This window comes from Arachis ipaensis, chromosome B1 (genome assembly GCF_059453495.1).
Source record: "Arachis ipaensis isolate K30076 ecotype BB chromosome B1, ASM5945349v1, whole genome shotgun sequence".
NCBI lineage: Eukaryota > Viridiplantae > Streptophyta > Magnoliopsida > Fabales > Fabaceae > Arachis > Arachis ipaensis.
The window spans coordinates 49,813,971-49,841,767 of NC_142436.1; the positions used below are offsets into that span (position 1 = coordinate 49,813,971).

Genomic DNA, 27,797 nt, shown 5'->3' on the forward strand with positions numbered 1-27,797 from the left:
TAGCCCAAATGGCATCCTTCTATAAGCAAACACTCCAGATGGACATGTGAATGTTGTTTTCTCTTGATCCTGGGGATCTACTACAATCTGATTATAGCCTGAGTAGCCATCCAAAAAGCAGTAATAATCATGACCTGCCAGTCTTTCCAGCATCTGGTCTATGAATGGTAAAGGAAAATGATCCTTTCTGGTGGCTGTATTGAGCCTTCTGTAGTCAATACACATGCGCCACCCTGTAACTGTTCTCGTAGGGACCAGTTCATTTTTTTCATTATGAATCACTGTCATGCCTCCCTTTTTTGGGACGACTTGAACAGGGCTCACCCAGGGGCTATCAGAAATAGGATAAATAATCCCAGCCTCCAGTAATTTGGTGACCTCTTTCTGCACCACTTCCTTCATGGCTGGATTTAGCCGCCTCTGTGGTTGAACCACTGGTTTGGCATTGTCCTCCAATAGGATTTTGTGCATGCATCTAGCTGGGCTTATGCCCTTAAGGTCACCTATGGACCACCCAAGAGCTGTCTTGTGTGTCTTTAGCACTTGAATAAGTGCTTCCTCTTCCTGTGAATTTAAAGCAGAGCTTATGATCACTGGAAAAGTGTCACCTTCTCCCAGAAATGCATATTTTAAGGATGGTGGTAGTGGCTTGAGCTCAGGTTTAGGAGGTTTTTCCTCTTTCAGAAGAAAGTTCAGAGGCTCTTTCATGTCCTCTGAATCCTCCAAATCAGGCTGAACATCTTTAAAGATGTCTTCCAACTCTGATTCGAGACTCTCAGCCATGTTGATCTCTTCTACCAAAGAGTCAATGAGATCAACTTTCATGCAGTCTGTTGATGTGTCTGGATGCTGCATGGCTTTGACAGCGTTCAACTTAAACTCATCATCATTGACTCTCAGGGTTATTTCCCCCTGTTGGACGTCAATGAGGGATCGTCCAGTTGCTAGGAAGGGTCTTCCTAGAATGAGAGTAGCACTCTTGTGCTCCTCCATTTCCAGCACAATAAAGTCAGTGGGAAAGGCGAATGGCCCAACTCTGACAATCATGTCCTCAATCACGCCTGATGGGTATTTAGTGGAACCATCAGCAAGTTGGAGACATATCCGGGTTGGTTTAACTTCTTCAGTTAAGCCAAGCTTCCTGATAGTGGATGCAGGTATCAGGTTGATGCTTGCCCCAAGATCGCATAAAGCTGTCTTGGTGCAATCACCTTCTAATATGCATGGTATCAGAAAACTTCCAGGGTCTTTAAGCTTTTCAGGAAAGCTTTTCAAAATGACTGCACTGCATTCTTCAGTGAGGAGAACTCTTTCTGTTTCTCTCCACTCCTTTTTATGACTCAAGATTTCTTTCATGAACTTGGCATAAGAAGGTATTTGCTCAAGTGCCTCTGCAAATGGAATCTTTATTTCAAGAGTCCTTAGATAATCTGCAAAGCGAGCAAATTACTTATCCTGCTCCTCTTTCCGGAGTTTTTGAGGATAAGGTATCTTGGCTTTATATTCTTCAACCTTAGTGGTTAAAGAAGCCTTTTTAGAGGGGTTGTTGTCAGCACTTGTGTGTGTCTGATCCCTCACTGGCAATTGAGTGCCAGAGTCAGAAGCTGGAGTGACGTTAGACGCCAGCTCACTGTCTGTTCCTGGCGCCTGAACGCCAGAAATGTGCCCCTTTTGGGCGTTCAACGCCAGATTCTTGCCCATTTCTGGTGTTGAACGCCAATCCTGCCTTGTTTCTGGCGCTGAACGCCAGTTTTGGGCATGGTCTGGGCGTTCAGCGCCAGCCTTCCACCCATTTTCTGGCGTTTTAGTGCCAGAATTATTTTTTCCTGGGCTCTTACTGTCCTCAGGTGAATCTTTGGTGGGTCGCTCATTTCTTGAATTTTTGATGCCTTGAGGTGGGGTGTTTAATGTTTTCCCACTTTTTAATTGAACTGCTTGGCATTCTTCTGCTATTTGCCTTGATAGCTGCTGCTTTGTTTGCTTAAACTGTTCGTCCATATGTATATTAGCTATCCTTGTCTCCTGTAGCCTGTCTTTGAATTCAGCTAGCTGCTTTGTTAGAAAATCCAATTGCTGATTGAATTCAGCAGCTTGTTTTACAGTACTGAATTCAGCAGTTACTGTTTTAACCTCTTCATTCATGGAAGGGTTGCTGCTTAGATATAGATGCTGATTCCTGGCAACTGTATCAATGAGCTCTTGAGCCTCTTCAATTGTCTTTCTCATATGGATAGATCCACCAGCTGAGTAGTCTAGAGACATCTGAGCTCCTTCTGCAAGCCCATAGTAGAAGATGTCTAACTGAACCCACTCTGAAAACATTTCAGAGGGGCATTTTCGTAGCATCTCTCTGTATCTCTCCCAGGCATCATAAAGAGATTCATTATCTCCTTGCTTGAAGCCTTGGATGTCCAGCCTTAGCTGTGTCATCCTTTTTGGAGGGAAATATTGATTCAGGAATTTTTCTGTCAGCTGTTTCCACGTCCTTATGCTGGCCTTAGGTTGGTTATTCAACCACCTCTTAGCTTGATCTTTTACAGCAAATGGAAACAGTAATAGTCTGTAGACATCCTGATCTATTTCCTTATCATGTACTGTGTCAGCAATTTGTAAAAATTGTGCCAGAAACTCTGTAGGTTCTTCCTGTGGAAGACCGGAATACTGGCAACTTTGCTGCACCATGATAATGAGCTGAGGATTCAACTCAAAGCTACTAACTCCAATGGAGGGTATGCATATGCTACTCCCATATGAAGCAGTAGAGAGGTTAGAATATGACCCCAGAGTCCTCCTGAACTTTTCATTTCCACTTATGTCCATGATGGATATATGGATATAACTTGGACTGATTTATCTTTTTATTTATTTTATTTTATAAGAAGTAAATACTTAGATAAAATAAAATAACTAAAAAGAATTTGAATTTTGAAATTAAAATTTTTTTTTTCATAAAAGAAAATAAAAATTAATTAGTTAAAAAAAAAGAAATTTTTGAAAAAGAGGGAAGATATTTTCGAAAATTAGAGAGAGAGAGTTAGTTAGGTAGTTTTGAAAAAGTTAAGAAACAAACAAAAAGTTAGTTGGTTAGTTGAAACAAATTTTGAAAAGATAAGAAGTTAGGAAGTTAGAAGAGATATTTTGAAAAGATATTTTTGAATTTAGTGAGGAGAGAGAAAAACAATAAGATAGTACAAGATTTAAAATTTTTAGATCTAATGCTCCTTGTTTTTGAAAATTTTGGAGGGAAAACACCAAGGAACACCAAACTTAAAAATTTTAAGATCAAGACACAAGGAAAACTCAAGAACACTTTGAAGACTCACAAGAACACAAGAATATGAAGAAAGAACACCAAACTTAAAATTTTTAGAAAATCAAACCAAAATTTTCGAAAACCAAAGGGAAATCAACAAGAAAACACCAAACTTAAAGTTTGGCACAAGATTTAATAGAAAAAATATGCAAAAAATTAAACAAATATGCAATTAAATATGCAAATGCAACAACTAACAAGAAAAATAAACCATTGGTGTTTGAGATAGGAAGGTACTAACCCATGGAGATTGGTATCGACCTCCCCACACTTAAAGATTGCACCGTCCTCGTTGCATGCTAAGATGTGCAAGTGGATGGGGGTTGTGGTTCCTCAGCTGGGGCTCTTGTTTGTTCCTTTCCTTGCTGTTGATTTGGGAATGGCTTTCTCTTTTCCTTTCTTGGTGGCTAGTGGTGCACGAATTGTGAATCACACTTTTCACAACTCGTACCACTAACCAGCAAGTGCACTGGGTCGTCCAAGTAATACCTTACGTGAGTAAGGGTCGAATCCAACGGAGATTGTTGGTTTGAAGCAATCTATGGTTATCTTGTAAATCTTAGTCAGGAAGTCAATTATGTTTATTAGTTGAATTGTGAATAACCAAGAGAGCATAAATTAAAGGTTACTTGTTGTGCAGTGATGGAGAATATGTTGGAGTTTTGGAGATGCTTTGTCTTCTGAATCTCTGCTTTCCTCTGTCTTCTGATTCACGCACGCACGTCCTCCTATGGCAAGCTGTGTGTTGGTGGATCACCGTTGTCAATGGCTACCTTCCATCCTTCCAGTGAAAACTACGCTCACGTGCTCTGTCACTGCACGGCTAATCACCGGTTGGTTCTCGATCCGGTTGGAATAGGATTTACTATCCTTTTGCGTCTGTCACTAACGCCCAGCCTTCAGGAGTTTGAAGCTCGTCACAGTCATTCAATCCTTGAATCCTACTCGGAATACCACAGACAAGGTTTAGACTTTCCGGATTCTCATGAATGCTGCCATCAGTTCTAGCTTATACCACGGAGATTCTGATTAAGGAATCTAGGAGATACTCATTCAATCGTATATAGAACGGAGGTGGTTGTCAGGCACACGTTCATGATTTGAGGAAGGTGATGAGTGTCACAGCTTATCACCTCCATCACAGTTAAGCGCGAATGAACATCTTAGATAGGAACAAGCGTGTTTGAATGGAAAACAGAAATACTTGCATTAATTCATCGAGACACAGCAGAGCTCCTCACCCCCAACAATGGGGTTTAGAGACTCATGCCGTCAGAGAATACAAAGTTTAGATCTAAAATGTCATGAGATACAAAATAAGTCTCTAAAAGTTGTTTAAATACTAAACTAGTAGCCTAGGTTTACAAAAATTGGATAAACTATGATGGATGATGCAGAGATCCACTTCTGGGGCCCACTTGGTGTGTGCTGGCGCCCACTTGGTGTGTGCTGGGGCTGAGACTTAAGCAATTCACGTGCAGAGGCCATTTGTGGAGTTGAACGCCAGTTTTTATGCCAGTTTGGGCGTTCAACTCCAGCTTTTGATCCTTTTCTGGCGCTGGACGCCAGAATTGGGCAGAGGACTGGCGTTGAACGCCAGTTTACGTCGTCTATCCTTGTGCAAAGTATGGACTATTATATATTGCTGGAAAGCCCTGGATGTCTACTTTCCAACGCAATTGGAAGCACGCCATGTCGAGTTCTGTAGCTCCAGAAAATCCACTTTGAGTGCAGGGAGGTCAGAATCCAACAGCATCAGCAATCCTTTTTCAGCCTGAATCAGATTTTTGCTCAGCTCCTTCAATTTCAGCTAGAAAAATACCTGAAATTATAGAAAAACACACAACTCATAGTAAAGTCCAGAAATATGAATTTTTCCTAAAAACTACTGGAAATAAACTAGAAACTAACTAAAACATACTCAAAACTATATGAAATTAACCCCAAAAAGCGTATAAAATATCCGCTCATCACAACACCAAACTTAAACTGTTGCTTGTCCTCAAGCAACTAGACAAATAAAATAGAAGACTAATAGGTTGAGAAGCAATAATATCTCAGAGTTTTTGATTGAAGCTCAGATCCTAATTGGATGAGCGGGACTAGTAGCCTTTTGCTTCTGAACAGTTTTGGTCATCTCACTTTATCCATTGAAGCTCAGAGTGATTGGCATCTTATAGGAACTCAGAATTCAGATAGTGTTATTGATTCTCTTAGTTCAGTGTGATGATTCTTGAACACAGCTTCTTTATGATTCTTGAACACAGGTGTTTATTGGCATGCCGGCAAAGGGCATGAGTAGCATAGACCAAGCAATACTTTGTAACAAACCATCACGTTTGTATTGACAATTAATTTCAATTAATACAATAGTAAAGGGAGTTTATGAAAAGCAAGCATTCAGAGTAGTAGGATAAAAGATACTGAAAAGAAGTGCACAATGCCATACGGGCGTTTTGATAAACACATAGCATGCATGTTAAATAATCTAATGAAAATAATAAATTGAACATGCAAGCAACCCTTTAAAAATAAATATATACAATTGTCAAATAATTCCTCTAATAATCCATAAGTAAAATATAGAAATAATGACCCAAATAAATTTCTAATACCAATGAAAATAATGCAATGAATGAAAGTATGTAAATAAATTAAAATAAAATAAAAAGAAAAATAAGAAAGATGAGAAGGGAAAGAAGATAAGAAAGGAAGAAGAAAGAAATAAGAAAAGATAAGAAGAATAAGGATTCGGAGAAGAAAAGATAAGAAAATTGGCACTAATCTGGATAGGTTGTGCAACGCTGGCGACGCGGTCGCGTGGGTGACGCGGTCGCATGGTGCGCAATAAGGTTAGGCGACGCGGACGCGTAAGGCACGCGATCGCGTGACTCGATTTGTGCTAGTGGCGCGAGTGCAGCCTCGCGGTCGCACAACTCTCTGTTCAAAACTCTTTTTGCCAAAAATCTGGGTGACGCGGTCGCGTGAATGGCCTTATCTTCAATATGACGCGGACACGTGGGGCACGCGTTCGCGTGGGAGGCTTGGGCTTCCAGCACGAGTCCAGCCCAACTCCAGCACAACTTTCGGCCAAGCACCCTTTTTACGTCGTTTTTCAGGGCACGCGGCCGCGTGGGGCACGCGATCGCGTGGGAGGCCAGTATTCTCCTGCGACGCGGACGCGTCAATCACGCGGTCGCGTGGGACGAATTGTGCCACTGGCACGCCTCCAGCCTCGCTCCATCGTGACTCTGTTCGTTTTTATTTTCTCTTCTCTTCTTACGACACGGACGCGTCGCTGATGCAGTCGCGTCGCGTGCTCGCTTTTCTTTTTTTTTTTTGTAATCTGAAAAATGCAGAATGCAGTGTTAATATGAATGTGATGCAAAACTCCAGGTTCAATATAAAAAAAATAAATAAAATAAAATTCAAAAACAAATAAAAATAAATAAAAATGAAAAAAAGGACGATCATACCATGGTGGGTTGTCTCCCACCTAGCACTTTTAGTTAAAGTCCTTAAGTTGGACATTTGATGAGCTTCCTGTTATGGTGGCTTATGCTTGAACTCATCCAGGAATCTCCACCAGTGTTTGTGATTCCAGTAACCTCCGGGGTCCCAAACTAGGCGCAGAAAGCCTTTAAGTAAGTTAAAGCAAGTGACAAGGCCCCCAGAGTACTGATTTCTAGATTGAATTCCGAGGTCCCAGACCTTGCCTTTGCACCCATCTTCTTGTTGATCATCATTTTTCGACTTGGGTGGTGAACAGTCAGAATTCTCACTGAGACATCCAAACAGCTTCCTAGACCCATTCAGTTGAGCTTTATACCAACCTTTGCGTTTAAACTTAAAGCTTCCAACCATAATGAACCTTGCAGGACAATTCTTACCACTGGCCATCTTCCTCTTACTCTTAATGCCACAAAGAGCTCTAAGTTGACCATCCGTCTCCAGTAGCCCATATTCAAGTGGGATTAGAAAGCTATGGGATATGAATTTTACCCACTTGAATGTTGTGAAGGATGATGGCAACTTAGGGGGAGGTATTTTTAATGAAATTGCAAGCTCCACTCCCTTGTGCTCTTATCTGATAATTATCACCTCTTTGCAAACTTCTTCAATTTCAACCTCTTCCTCTTGGTATCTTTCTTCCAATTCAATCTCCTCTTCATTGCTTTCCAAGGGCATGGGAGGTTGTGCTTCTTCTTCTTGAATCTCCATCTCTTGATCAACCTCTTCCAAGTCTTCAACTATGATATGCCTTGGAGGTTGTACACCCTCCTCAGCATCAATTACAACCGTCTTGGAAGGAGGCTCTATGTCTTGACTTTCCGATGGAAGTTCTGTATCTCCTAAGTCTTCAACCAACTCTTTTTCCTCTTGAACAATGACAGCTTCTTCTACTTGTTCTAGTACGAATTCATTCTCTGTCTTGTCCACTGGGGTTTCTGGCATCTCCTTCATGCTATGCTCTTCACTAGACTGTCCACATGAAGCTATGGCTGATCCTTGTATATTTGAGCGCCTAGAAGCCCATTAAATTAATACTTGCCCCAGTTGTTGAACAGTTGCCTGAAATTTAATTACTGTTTCCCTTAGGCGATCCTCTGCTTCTCGGGTTGCCGGACTTGGACATGCTACAAAAGAAAGTGGTGGTGGTTGGGAGTGATTGGATTGGAATTGGGGTGGTTCTATATATGGTTCATATGGCTCATAAGGTGGTTGGTATGGTGGTTGAGGGTTAGGGTCATATAGAGGTGAATGGTGGTAGTTGGCTTGTGAGTGTGGTAGTTCAAAGTTGTGTTGAGGAAAGGGTTCATAGGCATATGGTGGTGGTTGTTGATAGTTCATTGGAGGTGGTTGTTGCCATGAGGGTTGATCAAATCCTTGTGGCTCCTCCCATCTTTGATTGTTCCAACCTTGATGCATGTTCTCATTGTAATTTCTTCTTCCTGCAACATAATTGTAACCAGACTCATAGCCAAAGGGGTGAGAGTTCATAGTAGAAAATAAAAATTAAAAATGAAAATAAAAATAAATTTAAATTAAAAGGTTATTTACATTTTGAATTTGAAAATTAAATTTTGAAATTTTGAAATTTGAAATTTGAATTTTTGAAATTTGAAATTTGAAAATTTTTAAATTTAAATTTTGAAAATTGATTTTTGAAATAAGATAAGATAAGATAAAAATTTTAAAATCAAAATCTGAAATTTTTTTTTTAGGCAAATTTCGAAAATTCAATGAAAAATAGAGAAAATATATTTTTTGAATTAAATGAGGAAAGAGAAAAATAATAAAATGACACCAAATTTCAAATTTTTAGATCAAAACGAAGAAAACAACTAAGAACAGCTTGAAGGTCAAGATGAACGTGAAGAACAACTTGAAGATCAAGATGAACACTAAGAACAAATTTTTGAAAAAAAAATTTTTAATAACTAAATAAAAATAAATAACCTCTTAACTTAAGAAAAAAGCAGAAATAAAAACAAAAATAAAAACAAGGAAAAATAAAATATTTACAATAACCAATAATAAGGCACACGTTTGCAATTCCCCGGCAACGGTGCCATTTTGAAGAACTGAAGATTGATGGTTTAGAAGTTATGGTAAATACTCGTTGCAAGTATAGTTACTAAACCAAGCAATCAACCTTTCTTACAAACGTTTTAGTTGTCACAAGTAACAAACCCCTTAAAAATTGTTAACCGAGTATTTAAACCTCGGGTCGTCTTCTCAAGGAATTGCAGGGAGGTGTTCTTATTATTGATTATGAAAAAGTGTGTTTTTGGGGAATGTTGAGTTTGGGCAATGGGCACAGATATATTTAAATGACAAGTAAAATAAATAAATAACTATAAACTAAACTCAATGATAATGAAAATTGAATCTTAATTCCACTTAGTCAACCTTTACTAAAGTAAAGGAAAGTCAAGGGACTAATTAGTTTGATCTTCGAATCCTATTTATTTCCTAAGAAAAAGTTGGGATTATTGAAGTTCAGTTCAATTGGCAAGATAACAATTAACAATTATGCTGTTGAGTTGGATAACTCATGAGTTACTGATTTCTTAACCAAAACCAAAAGGGAAAAAGTAAATCTACTAGAATAAAAATGCCTTCAGATGTAAAGCAACAATAACAGCAATCATAAATTAAAATACCTCAAATAACATTAATTAAGAAAATTATATGTAACATGGAAGAGTTCATAAATTAAATAAAAATAAAGAACCTGGGATTGAGAGTCACTCCTAAAACTAAGTCCTAAATCCTAAGAGAGAGAGGAGAGAACCTCTCTCAAACTGGGCCGCAAACTGGGTCAAAAATAGTCCAGAATTCGCTGGTTTCGAATTTTGCCACGCTGGATTTTCGTCACTGCGATGCGGCCGCATGGATCACGCGATCGCGTCACCTAGCGTCAGGGAAACTATATCATATTATATATCAAATCGAAGCCGCGGACGTTAGCTTTCCAACGCAACTAGAACAGCATCATTTCAACCTCTGTAGCTAAAGTTATAGCCGTTTGAGTGCAGAGAGGTCAGGCTGGACAGCTTAGCAATTTCTCCAACTTCTTGCATTCCTTCCACTTTTGCATGCTTTCTTCCCATCCTCCAAGCCATTCATGCCTTATAATATCTGAAAACACTTAACATACATATCAAGGCATATAATGGTAATAGGAGAGGATTAATAATAAGCAAATATAAGATCAAAGGAGCATGTTTTCAATCAAAGCACATAATTAGGAAGGCAAATGTAAAACCATGCAAATAGTATGAATAAGTGGGTAAAGAGTAGATAGAAACCACTCAATTGAGCACAAGATAAACCATAAAATAGTGGTTTATCAATCGGTTTCCTAGGTAACAAGAGATTCACAAATTTAAAGAACAGTCAACTTATATTCAAGCAAGGATATCAGATTATTGATCATAAATCAGATAGATACGGGAGTAGCAAAAATTAAAATGAAATCATCAATAATGCAATTTACTAGCCAGGGAATCGAAAGGAATAAGAATGCTAGCCCGTGCATTCATGAATTGGTTTGGTTGTAGCCAAGTAATGCAAAATTCAAAATTGCCAAAACCTATGCAAAAAATGAAATAATTTGCAGAAAATTGGGCAGCATTCTGGCTAAAATTGGATGTTCCCGGGTAATAAACAGCAAGAAAAATAGTTCATGTGAGATTAAAAAGTGCTGCAAAGAGTCACAAACACTAGGAGTAGTAAAGAATAGTCTAGCAGCAGTGTGAAACATTAAAGAACAACATATGAACAGTACTAACGTCACAGCCAGATCAAAATTGCAGAATAGGTAAAATAAGTAACAAGAACGGCGCAATTAGCAGGCCTAAATCCACTAACCACATCCTAGCTACCTAACCACCTAGAATCCACTACAGACATGCATCTCTAACTATCCTAATTTGAACAGAATCAGAAAAATATGCAATTAACTACGGATGATAAGGAAATCGGTGTTCGGCGGAACCTGGTATGTGTATGAACAGAGGTGAGGGCAGAGAGATGGTGGTGGAGACGCGGCGGTGCTGGGAGGGTGGCGCGGCGGCGTTGTGCAGTGGCGGCAAGGGTGGTTTGGTGGGGCTGGGTGGATGAGGGTTAAGGTTGGGAAAGGGGATGAATGGGTAAGAGGGTAGGGTTGGAGGGGGGTTGGCCGGCAGTTCTGTGTGGGTGGCGCAGTGATCGGCGGTGGTGGGCAGCTGGTGCGGTGGTGGTTGAAAGGGGTGGAAGAGAGTAGTGGAGGAAGAAGAGAAAGAAGAGAGGGAGAGAGGGTGTTGGCGGCGCAACGGGTAGGGTTTCGCGTGAAGGGGGTTAGTATTTTTGAATCCACGCGAACGCGTGGAGCACGCGATCGCATGACTAGGGTGAAATGGGTTTGACGCGGTCGCGTGATCGACGCAGTCGCGTGGGTTGGGTAAAAGATGGGTGACCTGAACGCGTGAGGCATGCGACCGCGTCGCTGAAGATTGTGCTAGACGCACACTTTCAGCGTCGTTTCAGCGCAACTCTCTGTTTCCATTTAGGGGGCCATTATATCAACGCGACGCGGACACGTCGCTCACGCTTTCATGTGGGATGAGTGTTTTGCAAGTGACGCGTTCGCGTCAGGGACGCGAACGCGTGGGCTATTTTGTGCTAAACGCACACTAGCCGCACGATTCCAGCCCAGCTTTCTGGGCGTTGGATCTTTATGTCGATTTCCTTCTCACGCCCACGCGTGGCCTGCGCGCTCGCGTGGGGTGATCTCTTTTTTTTATGCAATTATGCAGTATGCAATATGCAGTGCTAATGTAGATGCTATGAATACTTCTAGGTTCAATGAAAATAAAATAAAATAAAAACAAACAACACGAAATAAAGTCCTTAAGTTGGACATTTGATGAGCTTCCTGTTATGGTGGCTTGTGCTTAAATTCATCCAAAAATCTCCACCAATGTTTGGAATGCCAACAGCCTCCGGGGTCCTAAACTAGGCATGTAAAGCTTTTGAGCAGCTTCAAACAGATTCTCAGGCTCCCGGGGTGACGAATGTCAGAATAGATTCTAGGATCCCAAACTTTGCTTTTAAATCCGCCTTTGTTTTGATCTATATTCTTCCATCCGTGCACTTCGAATTGAAGCGTAGAACCTTATTGAATCTTGCACACCAGCTCTGAGTACGAGCCATTTCCTTCTTACTCTTAAAGCCACAGAGAGCTCTAAGCTGGCCATCTGTTTCAAGCAAATCATATTCAAGTGGAAAAGTAAAGATAAAGGTTAAGGATTGCACCCACTTGAAGCTTGTATTAGGTGGTAATGGCCTTGGGATAGGTGTTTCCAGTGGTTCTATAAGCTCTACTCCTTTGTATTCTTCTGTGAATTCCTCCACTTCTTTGCAAAATTCTTCAACTACAACTGCATCTTGATCAAAGTCTTCTATGTCTTCCTCATCACTCAAGTCATAAGTTAGAGGTTGAGAGAAATCTACTTCGACATCATCTTCGTATTCACTTGGATAAGGTTCTTCAGGCTCAAGGAGTTCAGTTGCGGATGTAAGTTCGTGACTAGGAGAGCTTGATTCATGATCATCACTGCCTATGGAATCAACTTCTTGGTCTGTTCCGTCCAATTTTTCACAAGGTATATGCTTTGGAGGTTGTGCACTGTCCTCCCCGGCATCAAATTCGAACTTCTCGGCAGAATCCTTTACAGTTCTCGATTCCCATGGAGGTTCAGCATCTCCTAAATCTTCAACCACTTCTTCCTCTACAACTATTATGGCTTCCTCCACATGTTCCAATACAAAGCCATGCTCCTCATTGTCCACCGAAGTTTCTAGTGTCTCCTTCATGCTACGCTCTTCTTTTGATTCTCCACATGTAGCCATGGGAGTACTCTGAGTACTCAGATGTTGGGAAGCTAATTTATTTACCACCTCGGTTAAGGCAGTAGTGAGTTCCAGCACGTCCCTTTGCATCTTCGCTTGCCCTTGAAGAAGAACACGAAGTTTGTTATCCATTGGAGATTGGGGTGGATATGAGAGTTCATTGGTTGGGAGAGAGGGCTCATAATACAGAAGTGGTTCTTCTTGATAAGGATATGGGGATGGTGAATGTTGCAGTGGTGGTTCTTGGGAGTAATTAGATTGAAATTATGGTGGATAAGGGTCATACGGTGGTGAATGGTGAAAAGGAACTTGTGAATGTGGTGGTTCAAAGCTATGTTGAGAGGGTGGTTTATGAGCACAGGGTGGAACTTGTTGGTAACTACAAAGGGATCCACCGTATCTATCAGCTTGGTATGCATTGTAGAATGGTCGTCATCTGTGATACTGTGGAGGGTGTTGTTGCCTAAAGGGTTGATCAAGTCCTCGTTGCTCCATCCATCCTCGATTGCTCTGACCTTGATGCATGTTCCTGCTATAGCTTTCATTCCCTTCAACAATATTAGAACCAAACTCAAAGTGAGAGGGGTGAGAACTCATGGTAGCTAATAAGAATTAAAAATGAAAATAGAAACAAATAAACAGGAAAAAGAAAAATATTTACAATAACCAATAATAAGACACATGTTTGCAATTCCCCGACAACGGCGCCATTTGAAAAGAGCGAAACTCTCGCGCGATCTAGAATTTTCACAAATAAGTTCCCGTTGTAAGTATAGCTTTTAGACCGACAAGAATTCCTTCCTTACAAAAGTTTTGTTTGTCACTTAAGCAAACCCAATAAAATTCATAACCGAGTATTTAAACCTCAGGTCGTCTTCTCAAGGAATTGCAGGGAGGTGTTCTTATTATTAACTATGGAAAAGGTAGAATTTTGGGTTTTTAAAATAAAGAACAAGTAATTTAAATGGCAGGAAAAATAAATTAATAATTAATAAAACTCTTGGCAAGGTATGAAAACTTGAAAGTCCTATCCTAGTTATCCTTATCGATGGTGATGAGAATTGAGTTTTAATCCCACTTAGTTAACCTTTACTAAAGCAAAGGAAAGTCAAGTGGACTAATTAGTTTGATTCTCAAGTCCTAGCCAACTCCTAAGAAAGGACTAGAGTTATCGGAATTCAATTCAATTAGCAAAAATAACAATTATCAATTACGATGAGTTTGATAACTCAAGAGTCTCCGATCAATCAATTAAAGCCAAGAATATAAAAAGCTAAATAAGAATCATAAATCTGAAATACCTCAATTGCACTAAATAAAGAAAATCCTAACATAAATGGTTCATAAGCCAATTTGGCAACATAAGTAATCAACAAATAAAAGCATTAAAGCATCTGAAAGTAGAATAGAAATATAAAGTAAAAAGAATATTGAACCTGTGACTGAAGATGAGATGAACTAAACTAATAGAAATCCTAAAATCCTAAATCCTTATCTCTAAAAACTACATCTAAATTATGAAAAGTGAATAATTGGAAGACCTCTCTATGAATGGAGGCATTCTCCCACTTTATAACCTCTAATCTGTGTTTTCTGGACTTGGATCTGGGCCAAAAGGGTTTCAGAAATCGCTGGGGGCATTTTCTGCAGTTTCTGCACGTAGCGTCTGTCACGCGTCCGCGTGGGTCACGCGGTCGCGTCATCTGGGAGTTTTCCTTGTCACGCGTTCGCTTCGGTCACGCGTACGCGTCATTTGTGTTCTGCTCAAGGCAAGCATCCGCGTCAGTCACGCGTTCGCGTCACTGCCCTTTTCTTCAAAACTCCATTTTTTTTTACTTTCCTTCCAATTTTTTATGTTTCCTTTCTGTCCTCTAAGCCATTCCTGCCTTAGGAGATCTGAAAATACTTGACACACAAATCATGGCATCGAATGGTAATGAAAGGTAATTAAAATTAATATTTTTAAAGCATAGGAAACATGTTTTTCACATATATCACATAATAAGGAAGGGAAAAGTAAAACCATGTAATTTACATGAATAAGTGGGTGAAGGATTGAATAAATCACTTAAATTGAGCATAAAATACATCATAAAATATGGGTTTATTAGCCAGCCACCAGTTCTCATGATGCACACAGGTTCCGATCCAAGCTCCATGAAGAACACTTTTATGATCATACTTACAAGAAGGCTGTGACTCTGGAAGTGAGATTTGCACTGCAATCGGATGAATATCCGGAAATTCTATTTCAAATTCAGAGAAGAGGATGGCAATTTCTGTGCAATCCACACACTGAGGTTGGACAACTGATGGTCTAAGAATTTTATAGAAATCTCTGGGTCACTTACAAGGATGTTGAGGGGGTCAATGAAAAGAATTATCAGAGCTATGTAAGAGAAAAAGTCATTAATTTCAGTCCAAGAAACATCTGTCGGGCCCTCCATCTGCCGGGTCCAGATCATATGTCCACTTGTTACAGCGAGAGGACGCATAGGGACCAGAAACTGGATCAGGTTATTGAAGAAATATGCATACCGGGTTCTCAGTGGAGGATAGGTGCCGAGGGGAAGCCGAACCAACTAAAGAGCACTAATCTTCGTCCTTTAGCTAGGGGATGGTTAGACTTTATTCGAAGATCTATCATGCCAACTAGCAACCGGTCCGAATACACTGTGGACCAGGCTGTCATGATTTACTATATCATGAAGGGAGAAGTGGTGGAGGTAGAGGACATTATTCCAGAACAGATATATAGCATTGCCTCCAATCCTCTTAACAAGGCTAGGCTTGGTTTTCCACATCTGATTTACCGCATGTGTGAAGCAGCAGGGGTAAAGGCAGAGAATGACTTCTCCATTCCTGTTGAGAGACCAATTACCAAGAAGACCATGGAGACTCATATGGAATAGCACAGTGTCCCTATAGAAGAGCAAGTTGAGGAGGAAGCTCAACAGGATCAGCCCCCATTGCCTCAGGGACACAACTTCCCACCTCAGGAATACTGGCAACAGCTCACTTCCTCTATTGAGCAGATGAGGATCACGCAGGATAGCCACTGGCAGTAGTACACTGCATCTATTGAGCACATGAGGGTGACTGGTACACGAAATCGTGATCTCAACACTTCTTCACAACTCCGCGTAACTGACAGCAAGTGCACTGGGTCGTCCAAGTAATACCTTACGTGAGTAAGGGTCGATCCCACGGAGATTGTCGACTTGAAGCAAGCTATGGTCATCTTGTAAATCTCAGTCAGGCAGATTCAATTTATTATGAGGTTTTGATAATTAGAATATAAATAAAACATAAAATAAGATAAAGTTACTTATGTAATTCATTGGTGGGAATTTCAGATAAGTGTATGGAGATGCTTTGTTGCTTCTGAACCTCTGCTTTCCTATTGTCTTCTTCCAACCATGCGTTACCTCCTTCCATGGCAAGATGTAAGATCCTCTCAGTGAAAATGGTCCTCTACAGTTTCTGCACGGCTAATCAACTGTTGGAATTCTCGTCTCGGATGAAAAATACCAGGCACAGCTACCACATGGCTAATCATCTGTCGGATCCCGCTAGCGTCAGAATAAGATCCATTGATCCTTTTGCACACCGTCCAACATTCGCATGTTTGAAGCTCGTCACAGTCATCCCTTCTCAGATCCTACTCAAAATACCACAGACAAGGTTTAGACTTTCTGGATCCCAGGAATGGCTGCCAATAATTCTAGCCTATACCACGAAGATACTAATCTCATGGACTCGGTCCGTGTATTAGATACCTAAGAGAATATACTCCAGCTGTCGTCCAATGACTACGTTAAATATCATGTAGACCGCTTTGTGGTTGTCAGGCACGCGATCTTGGCTAAGCGAGTAACGAAGATTGGGTGATTGTCACGGGTCACCCCTTCATTCTGACTTAACTGAATTAAGTACGAGAGTATATCTTAGAGAAGAAGTAGGCGTGAATTGAATAGAAAACAGTAGTAATTGCATTGATTCATGAAGAACAGCAGAGCTCCACACCTTAATCTATGGGGTGTAGAAACTCCACCGTTGAAAATACATAAATGAAAAAGGTCTAGGCATGGCCGTGAGGCCAGCCTCCACACGTGTACAATAGCATAAGATGGTAAAAGTCTCGATGCGAATACAATAGTAAAAAGTACTATTTATACTAAACTAGTTACTAGGGATTACAGAAAATGAGTAACTAAGTGCAGATAGTGCAGAAATCCACTTTCGGGGCCCACTTGGTGTGTGCTTGGGCTGAGCATTGAAGATTTTTCGTGCATAGGCTGTTCCTGGAGTTAAATGCCAGCTTTGGTGCCATTTTGGGCGTTTAACTCCAATTCTGGTGCCAGTTTGGGTGTTTTACGCCAAGATGTCTTTGAACGCCAGTTTGGGCCATCAAATCTCGGACAGAAAATACCTGAAATTACAGAAAAACACACAAACTCATAGTAAAGTCCAGAAATGTAATTTTTAAATAAAAAGTAATAAAAATATAATAAAAAGTAGCTAAATCATACTAAAAACTATGTAAAAACAATGCCAAAAAGGGTATAAATTATCCGCTCATCACAACACCAAACTTAAATTGTTGCTTGTCCCCAAACAACTGAAAATAAAATAGGATAAAAAGAAGAGAATATACAATGAATTCCAAACTTATCAATGAAGATTAGCTTCAATTAGATGAGCGGGACTTGTAGCCTTTTTGCTTCTGAATAATTTTGGCATCTCACTTTATCCTTTGAAGCTCAGAATGATTGGCATCTATAGGAACTCAGAATTCAGATAGTGTTATTGATTCTCCTAGTTCAGTATGTTGATTCTTGAACACAGCTACTTTATGAGTCTTGGCCGTGACCCTAAGCATTTTGTTTTCTAGTATTACCACCGGATACATAAATGCCACAGACACATAACTGGGTGAACCTTTTCAGATTGTGACTCAGCTTTGCTAGAGTCCCCAGTTAGAGGTGCCCAGAGCTCTTAAGCACACTCTTTTTGCTTTGGACCACGACTTTAACCGCTCAGTCTTAAGCTTTTCACTTGACACCTTCACGCCACAAGCACATGGTTAGGGACAGCTTGATTTAGCCGCTTAGGCCAGGATTTTATTCCTATGGGCCCTCCTATCCATTAATGCTCAAAGCCTTGGATCCTTTTTCTACCCTTGCCTTTTGGTTTAAAGGGTTACTGGCTTTTTCTACTTGCTTTTTCTTTTTCTTTCTTTTTTTTTATTTTTTTCACCATTTTTTTTGCAAGCTTTGTGTTCGCTGCTTTTTCTTGCTTCAAGAATCAATTTTATAAATTTTCAGATTATCAAATAACATTTCTCCTTTTTCTTTATTCTTTCAAGAGCCAACAATTTTAACATTCATAAACAACAAATTCAAAAATATGCACTGTTCAAACATTCATTCAGAAAACAAAAAGTATTGCCACCACATCAAAATAATTAAACTAATTTCAAGATAGAATTCAAAATCCATGTACCTCTTGTTCTTTTGCAATTAAAAACATTTTTCAATTAAGAAAAGTGAAGGATTCATAGGACATTCATAGCTTTAAGACATAGACACTAGACACTAATGATCATGTAATAAAGACACAAACATAGACAAAACATAAAGCATAATTTTCGAAAAACAGAAAAATAAAAACAAGGAAATTAAAGAACGGGTCCACCTTAGTGATGGCGGCTAGTTCTTCCTCTTGAAGATCTCATGGAGTGCTTGAGCTCCTCTATGTCTCTTCCTTGCCTTTGTTGCTCCTTCCTCATGGCTCTTTGGTCTTCTCTAATTTCATGGAGGAGGATGGAATGCTCTTGGTGCTCCATCCTTAGTTGTCCCATGTTGGAACTCAGTTCTCCTAGGGAGGTGTTAATTTGCTCCCAATAATTTTGTGGAGGAAAGTGCATCCCTTGAGGCATCTCAGGAATTTTTTGATGAGAAATTTCCTCATACTCTTGTTGAGGTCCATGAGTGGGCTCTCTTGTTTGCTCCATCCTCTTCTTAGTGATGGACTTATCTCCTTCAATGAGGATGTCTCCCTCTATGGCAATTCCAGCTGAATTGCATAGGGTACAAATGAGATGAGGAAAGGCTAACCTTGCCAGAGTAGAGGGCTTGTCCGCCACCTTATAGAGTTCTAGGGATATGATCTCATGAACTTCTACTTCCTCTCCAATCATGATGCTATGGATCATGATAGCCCGGTCTATTGTAACTTCAGACCGGTTGCTAGTAGGAATGATAAAGCGTTGGATGAACTCCAACCATCCCCTAGCCACGGGCTTGAGGTCAAGCCTTCTTAGTTGAACCGGCTTGCCTCTTGTGTCTCTCTTCCATTGAGATCCTTCCACACAAATGTCTCTAAATACTTGGTCCAACCTTTGATCAAAGTTGACCCTTCTAGTAAAAGGGTCAGGATCTCCTTGCATCATTGGCAAGTTGAATGCTAACCTCACATTTTTTGGACTGAAATCCAAGTAATTTCCCTGAACCATTGTGAACCAATTCTTTGGGTTCGGGTTCATACTTTGATCATGGTTCTTAGTGATCCATGCATTGGCATAGAACTCTTGAACCATTAAGGTGCCGACTTGTTGAATGGGGTTGGTGAGAGTTTTCCAACCTCTTCTTTGAATTTCATGTCGGATCTCTGGATATTCACTCTTTTTGAGCTTGAAGGGGACCTCGGAGATCACCTTTTTCTTGGCCATAACTTCATAGAAGTGGTTTTGATGGACCTTTGAGATGAATTTCTCCATCTCCCATGACTCGAGTATGGAAGCAATTGCCTTCCCTTTCCTCTTTCTAGAAGTTTCTCCAACCTTAGGTGCCACTGATGGTTATGGAAAAATAAAAAAAAGCTTAGCTTTTCCCATACCAAACTTAGAATTGTTGCTCGTCCTCGAGCAAAAGAAGAAAGAAAAGAGTAGAAGAAGAAGAAATGGAGGAGATGGAGGGTAGTGGTGGTTTCGGCTAAGGGGGGTAATAGTGTGTATAATGTGTGAAATTGAAGGTAGTGAGGAGGGGTATTTATAGGGTAAGAGAGAGGGGGAATTCGGTCATGAAGGGGTGGGTTTGGGAGGAAAATGGTTTGAATTTGAATGGTGAGGTAGGTAGGGTTTATGATGGATGGATGTGAGTGGTGAAGAGAATATGGGGAAGAGGGTAGGATTTGATAGGTGAAGGGTATTTGGGGAAGAGTTATTGATAGGATTGGTCAAGGGTATTTGGGGAAGAGTGTTATAGAAAGGTGTGAAGAGGAGAGAAGAAGAGGTGGGGTAGGTGGGGATCCTGTGGGATCCACAGATCTTGAAGTGTCAAGGAATTCTGCTCCCTGCACCATTCTGGCATTCAGACGCCCATTGTGTGCCAATTCTGGCATTTAACACCAGCTCTGCTACCTTTCTTGGCGTTAAACGCCAGCTCTGCTACCTTTCCTGGCGTTAAACACCAGTCTGCTGCCCATTTCTGGCGTTTAATGCCAGCCAGATGCCAGACAGCCCTTTCTGGCATTAAACGCCTAGAGTGCTGCCCATTTTGGCATTTAACGCCCAGAATACTGGCAGGATGGGCGTTAAACACCCACTCTGCTATCCTTACTGGCGTTTAAACACCAGTAAGCCTGTCCTCTAGGGTGTGCTATTTTTGATGCTGTTTTTCATTTTATTTATGATTTTTCAGTTCTTTTTGTGGCTTCACATGATCATCAATCTAAAGAAAACATAAAATAACAATGGAAAATAAATAAATATAATTAACTAACATTGGGTTGCCTCCCAACAAGCGCTTCTTTAGAGTCAATAGCTTGACAGTAAGCTCTTAGAGAGCTTCACAAAGACTTAGAGCTTAATGGTGGCCTCCCAATACCAAACTTAGAAGTTGAGTGTGAGGGCTCTGCTTGACTCTGTATTGAGAGGAGCCTTTCATGCTTCCTCTCCATGGTTACAGAAGAAGATCCTTGAGCCTTAAACACAAGGTAGTCCTCATTCAATTGAAGGACTAACTCTCCTCTGTCCACATCAATCACAGCTCTTGCTGTGGCTAGGAAGGGTCTTCCAAGGATGATGGATTCATCCTCTTCCTTCCCAGTGTCTAGGATTATGAAATCAGCAGGGATGTAAAAGCCTTCAACCTTCACTAAGACATCCTCGACAAGTCCATAAGCATGTTTCCATGAATTGTCTGCCATCTCTAGTGAGATTCTTGCAGCTTGTACCTCAAAGATCCCTAGTTTCTCCATTACAGAGAGTGGCATGAGGTTTATACTTGAACCAAGGTCACACAGAGCCTTCTTAAAGGTCATAGTGCCTATGATGCAAGGTATTAAGAACTTTTCGGGATTCGGTTTCTTCAGAGGTAATTTCTGTTGAACCAAGGTATTTAGTTCATTGATGAGCATTGGAGGTTCATCCTCCCAAGTCTCATTACCAAATAACTTGGCATTCAGTTTCATGATTGCTCCTAAATACTGAGCAACTTGCTCTTCAATAATATATTCATCCTCTTCAGAGGAAGAATACTCATCAGAGCTCATGAATGGCAACAGTAAGTTCAGTGGAATCTCTATGGTCTCTGTATGAGCCTCAGATTCCTTTGGTTTCTCAATAGAGAACTCCTTAGTGGCCAGTGGATGTCCATTGAGGTCTTCCTTGGTGGAAATTACTGCCTTTCCCTCCTCTATAGGTTCGGCCATGTTGGACGTGTTTATGGCCTCACATTCTCTCTTTGGATTATCTTTTGTATTGCTTGGGAGAGTACTAGGAGGGATTTCAGTAACTCTTTTACTCAGTTGACCCACTTGTGCCTCCAAATTTCTAATGGAGGACCTTATTTCAGTCATGAAACTGTGAGTGGTCTTACTTAGATCAGAGATTATGGTTGCTAAGTCAGAGAGGCTCTACTTAGAATTCTCTATCTGTTGCTCAGAAGATGATGGGAAAGGCTTGCTATTGCCAAACCTATTTCTTCCACCATTATTATTATTGAAGCCTTGTTGAGGCTTCTGTTGATCCTTTCATGAGAAATTAGGATGATTCCTCCATGAAGGATTATAGGTGTTTTCATAGGATTCTCCCATGTAATTCACCTCTTCCATTGCAGAGTTCTCAGGGTCATAAGCTTCTTCTTTAGAGGAAGCTTCTTTAGTACTGCCGGATGCAGCTTGCATTCCAGTTAGACTCTGAGAAATCATATTGACTTGCTGAGTCAATATTTTATTCTGAGCCAATATTGCATTCAGAGTATCAATCTCAAGAACTCCTTTCTTCTGAGTTGTCCCATTATTCACAGGATTTCTTTCAGAAGTGTACATGAACTGGTTATTTACAACCATTTCAATGAGTTCCTGGGCTTCTGCAGGCGTCTTCTTCAGATGAAGAGATCCACCAGCAGAGTGATCCAATGACATCTTGGACAATTCAGACAGACTATCATATAATATACATAAGATGCTCCATTCTGAAAGCATGTCAGAAGGACACCTTCTGATCAATTGCTTGTATCTTTCCCAAGCTTCATAGAGGGATTCACCTTCCTTCTGTCTGAAGGTTTGGACTTCCACTCTAAGCTTGCTCAACTTTTGAGGTGGAAAGAATTTGGCCAAGAAAGCATTGACCAACTTTTCCCAAGAGTTCAGGCTTTCTTTAGGTTGTGAATCCAACCATATCCTAGCTCTGTCTCTTACAGCAAAGGGAAAAAGCATAAGTCTGTAGACCTCAGGATTAACCCCATTGGTCTTAACAGTGTCACAGATTTGCAAGAATTCAGCTAAAAACTGATGAGGATCTTCCAATAGAAGTCCATAAAACTTGCAATTCTGTTGCATTAGAGAAACTAATTGAGGCTTAAGCTCAAAGTTGTTTGCTCCAATTACAGGAATTGAGATGCTTCTTCCATAGAATTTAGAAGTGGTTGCAGTAAAGTCACCAGGCATCTTCCTTGCATCTCCACCATTGTTGTTGGGTTCGGCCATGTCTTCTTCTTTTTTTGAAAATTTCTGTTAGGTCCTCTCCAGAGTGTTGTGCTTTAGCTTTTCTTAGTTTCCTCTTCAGAGTCCTTTCAGGTTCAGGATCAGCTTCAACAAGAATGTTCTTATCCTTGCTCCTACTCATATGAAAAAGAAGAGAACAGAAAAGAATAGGAATCCTCTATGTCACAGTATAGAGATTCTTTTATGTGAGTAGAAGAATAGAAGAAATAGAATGAAGAATGGAGAAGAGGAATTCAAACACAGAGAGAGGGAGAGGGTTCGAATTATAAGAGGAAGAGAAGTGTTAGTAAACAAATAAATAAATAGAAAGAGATGAGAGAGAGAAGAAATTCGAATTTTAATTTAAAAGAAAAGAAAATATTTTTGTTTTTATTTTAATTATTGGTTAGTATTCGAAAATATTAAAAGAAATAAACTAAAATTAAAACATAAAACAATTAGTTAATTAAAAAGAATTTTGAAAAAGGGGTTAGTTATTTTCAAAAATTGGAGAGAGAAAAGTAGTTAGGTGGTTTTGAAAAAGATATGATTGAAATAGAAAACTTTTAAAATCAAACAAAAAAGTCAAGTAGTTAATTGAAAAAGATTTGAAAATCAATTTTGAAAAGATATGATTGAAAATCATTTTGAAAAAGATTTGAAAAGGAAAGTAAAAAGATTTGATTTTTGAAATTAAAGTTGATTACATGACTAACAAGAAACTAAAAGATATGATTCTAGAATTTAAAGATTGATCATTTCTTAATAGGCAAATGACAATTTAAAATTTTTGAATCAAAACATTAATTGTTAGCATTAATTCGAAAATATGAGTAAAATAAGGGAAAGATATTTTTTTTTTGATTTTTTGAATTAATGAAGAAAGAGAAAAATACCAAAATGAGACAAAACATAAAAATTTAAGATCAAAACATGTAATGCATGCAAGAACACTTTGAATGTCAAGATGAACACCAAGAACACTTTGAATGTCAAGATGAACACCAAGAACATATTTTTGAAAATTTTTAAGAAAAGAAAAACATGCAAGACACCAAACTTAAAAATTTTTAATGTTTAGACACTCATAATTCGAAAAAGCACAAGGAAAATAAGAAAAGACACAAAACAAGAAAAATCAAAGATCAAACAAGGAAAATCATCAACAATTTGAAGATCAAAGAAGAACACATGATGAATTTTCGAAAATTTAAAGAAAAATCAAGATATGCAATTGACACAAGACTCAAACAAGAAACACAAAATATTTTAATTTTTACGGTTTATTAAATTTTTTTGTATTTTTTGAAAATTATTTTGGAAAAAGAAAGTAAGGGATACAAAATTTTTAATAAGAATCCTAGGAATCATGCAATGTTAGTCCAAAGCTTCGGTCCAAAAGATTAGACATGGCCAAATGGTCAGCCAAGCTTTAGCATAAAACATACAAGCATGTCAATGAGAAGTGGAAGCCTCAGTCCAAAAGATTAGACATGGCTTCTCAGTCAGCCAGGCTTCAACATATCTCATGATACTCTAGAATTCATTCTTAAAAATTCTGAAGAACAAAATTTTTTTTTGAAAATTAAAATAAAAAACTTAAATATAAAATAAAATTACCTAATCTAAGCAACAAGATGAACCGTCAGTTGTCCAAACTCGAACAATCCCTGGCAACGGTGCCAAAAACTTGGTACACGAAATCGTGATCTCAACACTTCTTCACAACTTCGCATAACTGACCAGCAAGTGCACTGGGTCGTCCAAGTAATACCTTACGTGAGTAAGGGTCGATCCCACGGAGATTGTCGGCTTGAAGCAAGCTATGGTCATCTTGTAAATCTCAGTTAGGTAGATTCAATTGATTATGAGGTTTTGATAATTAGAATATAAATAAAACATAAAATAAGATAAAGTTACTTATGTAATTCATTGGTGGAAATTTCAGATAAGCGTATGGAGATGCTTTGTTGCTTCTGAACCTCTACTTTCCTATTGCCTTCTTCCAACCATGCGTTACCTCCTTCCATGGCAAGCTGTAAGATCCTCTCAGTGAATATGGTCCTGATGAGCGGATATTTTATACGCTTTTTGGGGTTAATTTCATATAGTTTTGAGTATGTTCTAGTTAGTTTTTAGCCTATTTTCATTAGTTTTTAGGAAAAATTTATATTTCTGGACTTTACTATGAGTTGTGTGTTTCTCTGTAATTTCAGGTATTTTTCTGGCTGAAATTGAAGGAGCTGAGCAAAAATCTGACTCAGGCTGAAAAAGGACTGCTGATGCTGTTGGATTCTGACCTCCCTGCACTCAAAGTGGATTTTCTGGAGCTACAGAACTCGAAATGACATGCTTCTAATTGCGTTGGAAAGTAGACATCCAGGGCTTTCCAGCAATATATAATAGTCCATACTTTGCACAAGGATAGATGACGTAAACTGGCGTTCAATGCCAGTTCTCTGCCCAATTCTGGCGTCCAGCGCCAGAAAAGGATCAAAAGCTGGAGTTGAACGCCCAAACTGGCATAAAAACTGGCGTTCAACTCTACAAATGGCCTCTGCACGTGAATTGCTTAAGTCTCAACCCAACACGCACCAAGTGGGCCCCAGAAGTGGATCTCTGCATCATCCATCATAGTTTACTCATATTTTGTAAACATAGGCCACTAGTTTAGTATTTAAACAACTTTTAGAGACTTATTTTGTATCTCATGACATTTTAGATCTAAACTTTGTATTCTCTGATGGCATGAGTCTCTAAACCCCATTGTTGGGGGTGAGCAGCTCTGCTGTGTCTCGATGAATTAATGCAAGTATTTCTGTTTTCCATTCAAACACGCTTGTTCCTATCTAAGATATTCATTCGCGCTTAACTGTGATGGAGGTGATGATCTGTGACACTCATCACCTTCCTCAAATCATGAACGGGTGCCTGACAACCACCTCCGTTCTATATACGATTGAATGAGTATCTCTTAGATTCCTTAATCAGAATCTCCGTGGTATAAGTTAGAACTGATGGCGGCATTCATGAGAATCCGGAAAGTCTAAACCTTGTCTGTGGTATTCCGAGTAGGATTCAAGGATTGAATGACTGTGACGAGCTTCAAACTCCTGAAGGCTGGGCGTTAGTGACAGACGCAAAAGGATAGTAAATCCTATTCCAACTGGATCGAGAACCAACCGGTGATTAGCCGTGCTGTGACAGAGCGCGTGAGCGTAGTTTTCACTGGAAGGATGGAAGGTAGCCATTGACAACGGTGATCCACCAACACATAGCTTGCCATAGGAGGACGTGCGTGCGTGAACAAGAAAACAGAGGAAAGCAGAGATTCAGAAGACAAAGCATCTCCAAAAATCCAACATATTCTCCATTACTGCATAACAAGTAACCTTTAATCCATGCTCTATTGTTTATTTGCAATTCAACTGATAAACATAATTGACTTCCTGACTAAGATTTACAAGATAACCATAGATTGCTTCAAACCAACAATCTCCGTGGGATTCGACCCTTACTCACGTGAGGTATTACTTGGACGACCCAGTGCACTTGCTGGTCAGTGGTACGAGTTGTGAAAAGTGTGATTCATAAGTCGTGCACCAGGTCCTCTATGGTTTCTGCACGGCTAATCAACTGTCAGAATTCTCGTCTCGAATAAAAAATACCAGGCACAGCTACCGCATGGCTTATTATCTGTCCGTTCCCGCTAGCATCGGAATAAGATCCATTGATCCTTTTGCACACTATCACTGCGCCCAACATTCGTAGGTTTGAAGCTCGTCACAGTCATCCCTTCCCAGATCCTACTCGGAATACCAAAGACAAGGTTTAGACTTTCCGGATCCCAGGAATGGCTGCCAATAATTCTAGCCTATACCATGAAGATACTAATCTCACGGACTCGGTCCGTGTATTAGATATCCAAGAGAATATACTCCGGCTGTCGTCCAATGACTACGTTGAACATCATGTAGACCGCTTTGTGGTTGTTAGGCACGCGATCTTGGCTAAGCGAGTAACGAAGATTGGGTGATTGTCACAGGTCACCACTTTATTCTTACTTAACTAAATTAAGTACGAGAGTATATCTTGGAGAAGAAGTAGGCGTGAATTGAATAGAAAACAGTAGTAATTGCATTAATTCATGAAGAACAGCAGAGCTCCACACCTTAATCTATGGGGTGTAGAAACTCCACCATTGAAAATACATAAGTGAAAAAGGTCTAGGCATGGCCGTGAGGCCAGCCTCCAAATGTGTACAATAGCATAAGATGGCAAAAGTCTCAATGCGAATACAATAGTAAAAAGTGCTATTTATACTAAACTAGTTACTAGGGATTACAGAAAATGAGTAACTAAGTGACGATAGTGCAGAAATCCACTTCCGGGGCCTACTTGGTGTGTGCTTGGGCTGAGCATTGAAGCTTTTTCATGCATAGGCTGTTCCTGGAGTTAAACACCAGTTTTGGTGCCAGTTTGGCCGTTTAACTCCAATTCTGGTGCCAGTTTGGACGTTTTACGCCAAGATGTCTTTGAACGCCAGTTTGGGCCATCAAATCTCGAGCAAAGTATGGACTATTATATATTTCTGGAAAATCCAAGATGTCTACTTTCCAATGCAATTGAGATAGCGCCAATTGGGCTTCTGTAGCTCCAGAAAATCCACTTCGAGTGCAGGAGGGTCAGAATCCAATAGCATCTGTAGTCCTTTTTCAGCCTCTGAATCAGATTTTTGCTCAGGTCCCTCAATTTCAGCCAGAAAATACCTGAAATTACAGAAAAATACACAAACTCATAGTAAAGTCCAGAAATGTGATTTTTAAATAAAAACTAATAAAATATAATAAAAAGTAGCTAAATCATATTAAAAACTATGTAAAAACAATACCAAAAAGGGTATAAATTATCCGCTCATCAGTGACACAAAACAACCGTTGGGAGTATCTCACCACCTCCCTTGATCAGATGAGAGCTGCTCAAGACTCTCAGCGCCAGGAGATTTACCAGCTGAGACAGGATTATAGCTGCCTGAGAGGACCATATGGATCACAGCCAGAGGAGAGAGATCCCCACCATGGAGATTGAGGTGGCT

The 27,797-nt window shown here is 39.8% G+C and overlaps 1 non-coding gene across 1 annotated transcript; it reads left to right on the top strand.

The window, feature by feature from the left end:
* Window positions 1-22,195: 22,195 nt before the first annotated feature.
* On the top strand, window positions 22,196-22,303 carry LOC148576500 (small nucleolar RNA R71). Its single transcript, XR_015903736.1, has one exon. It is a non-coding gene; the product is annotated as a small nucleolar RNA R71 (small nucleolar RNA).
* Window positions 22,304-27,797: the final 5,494 nt, after the last annotated feature.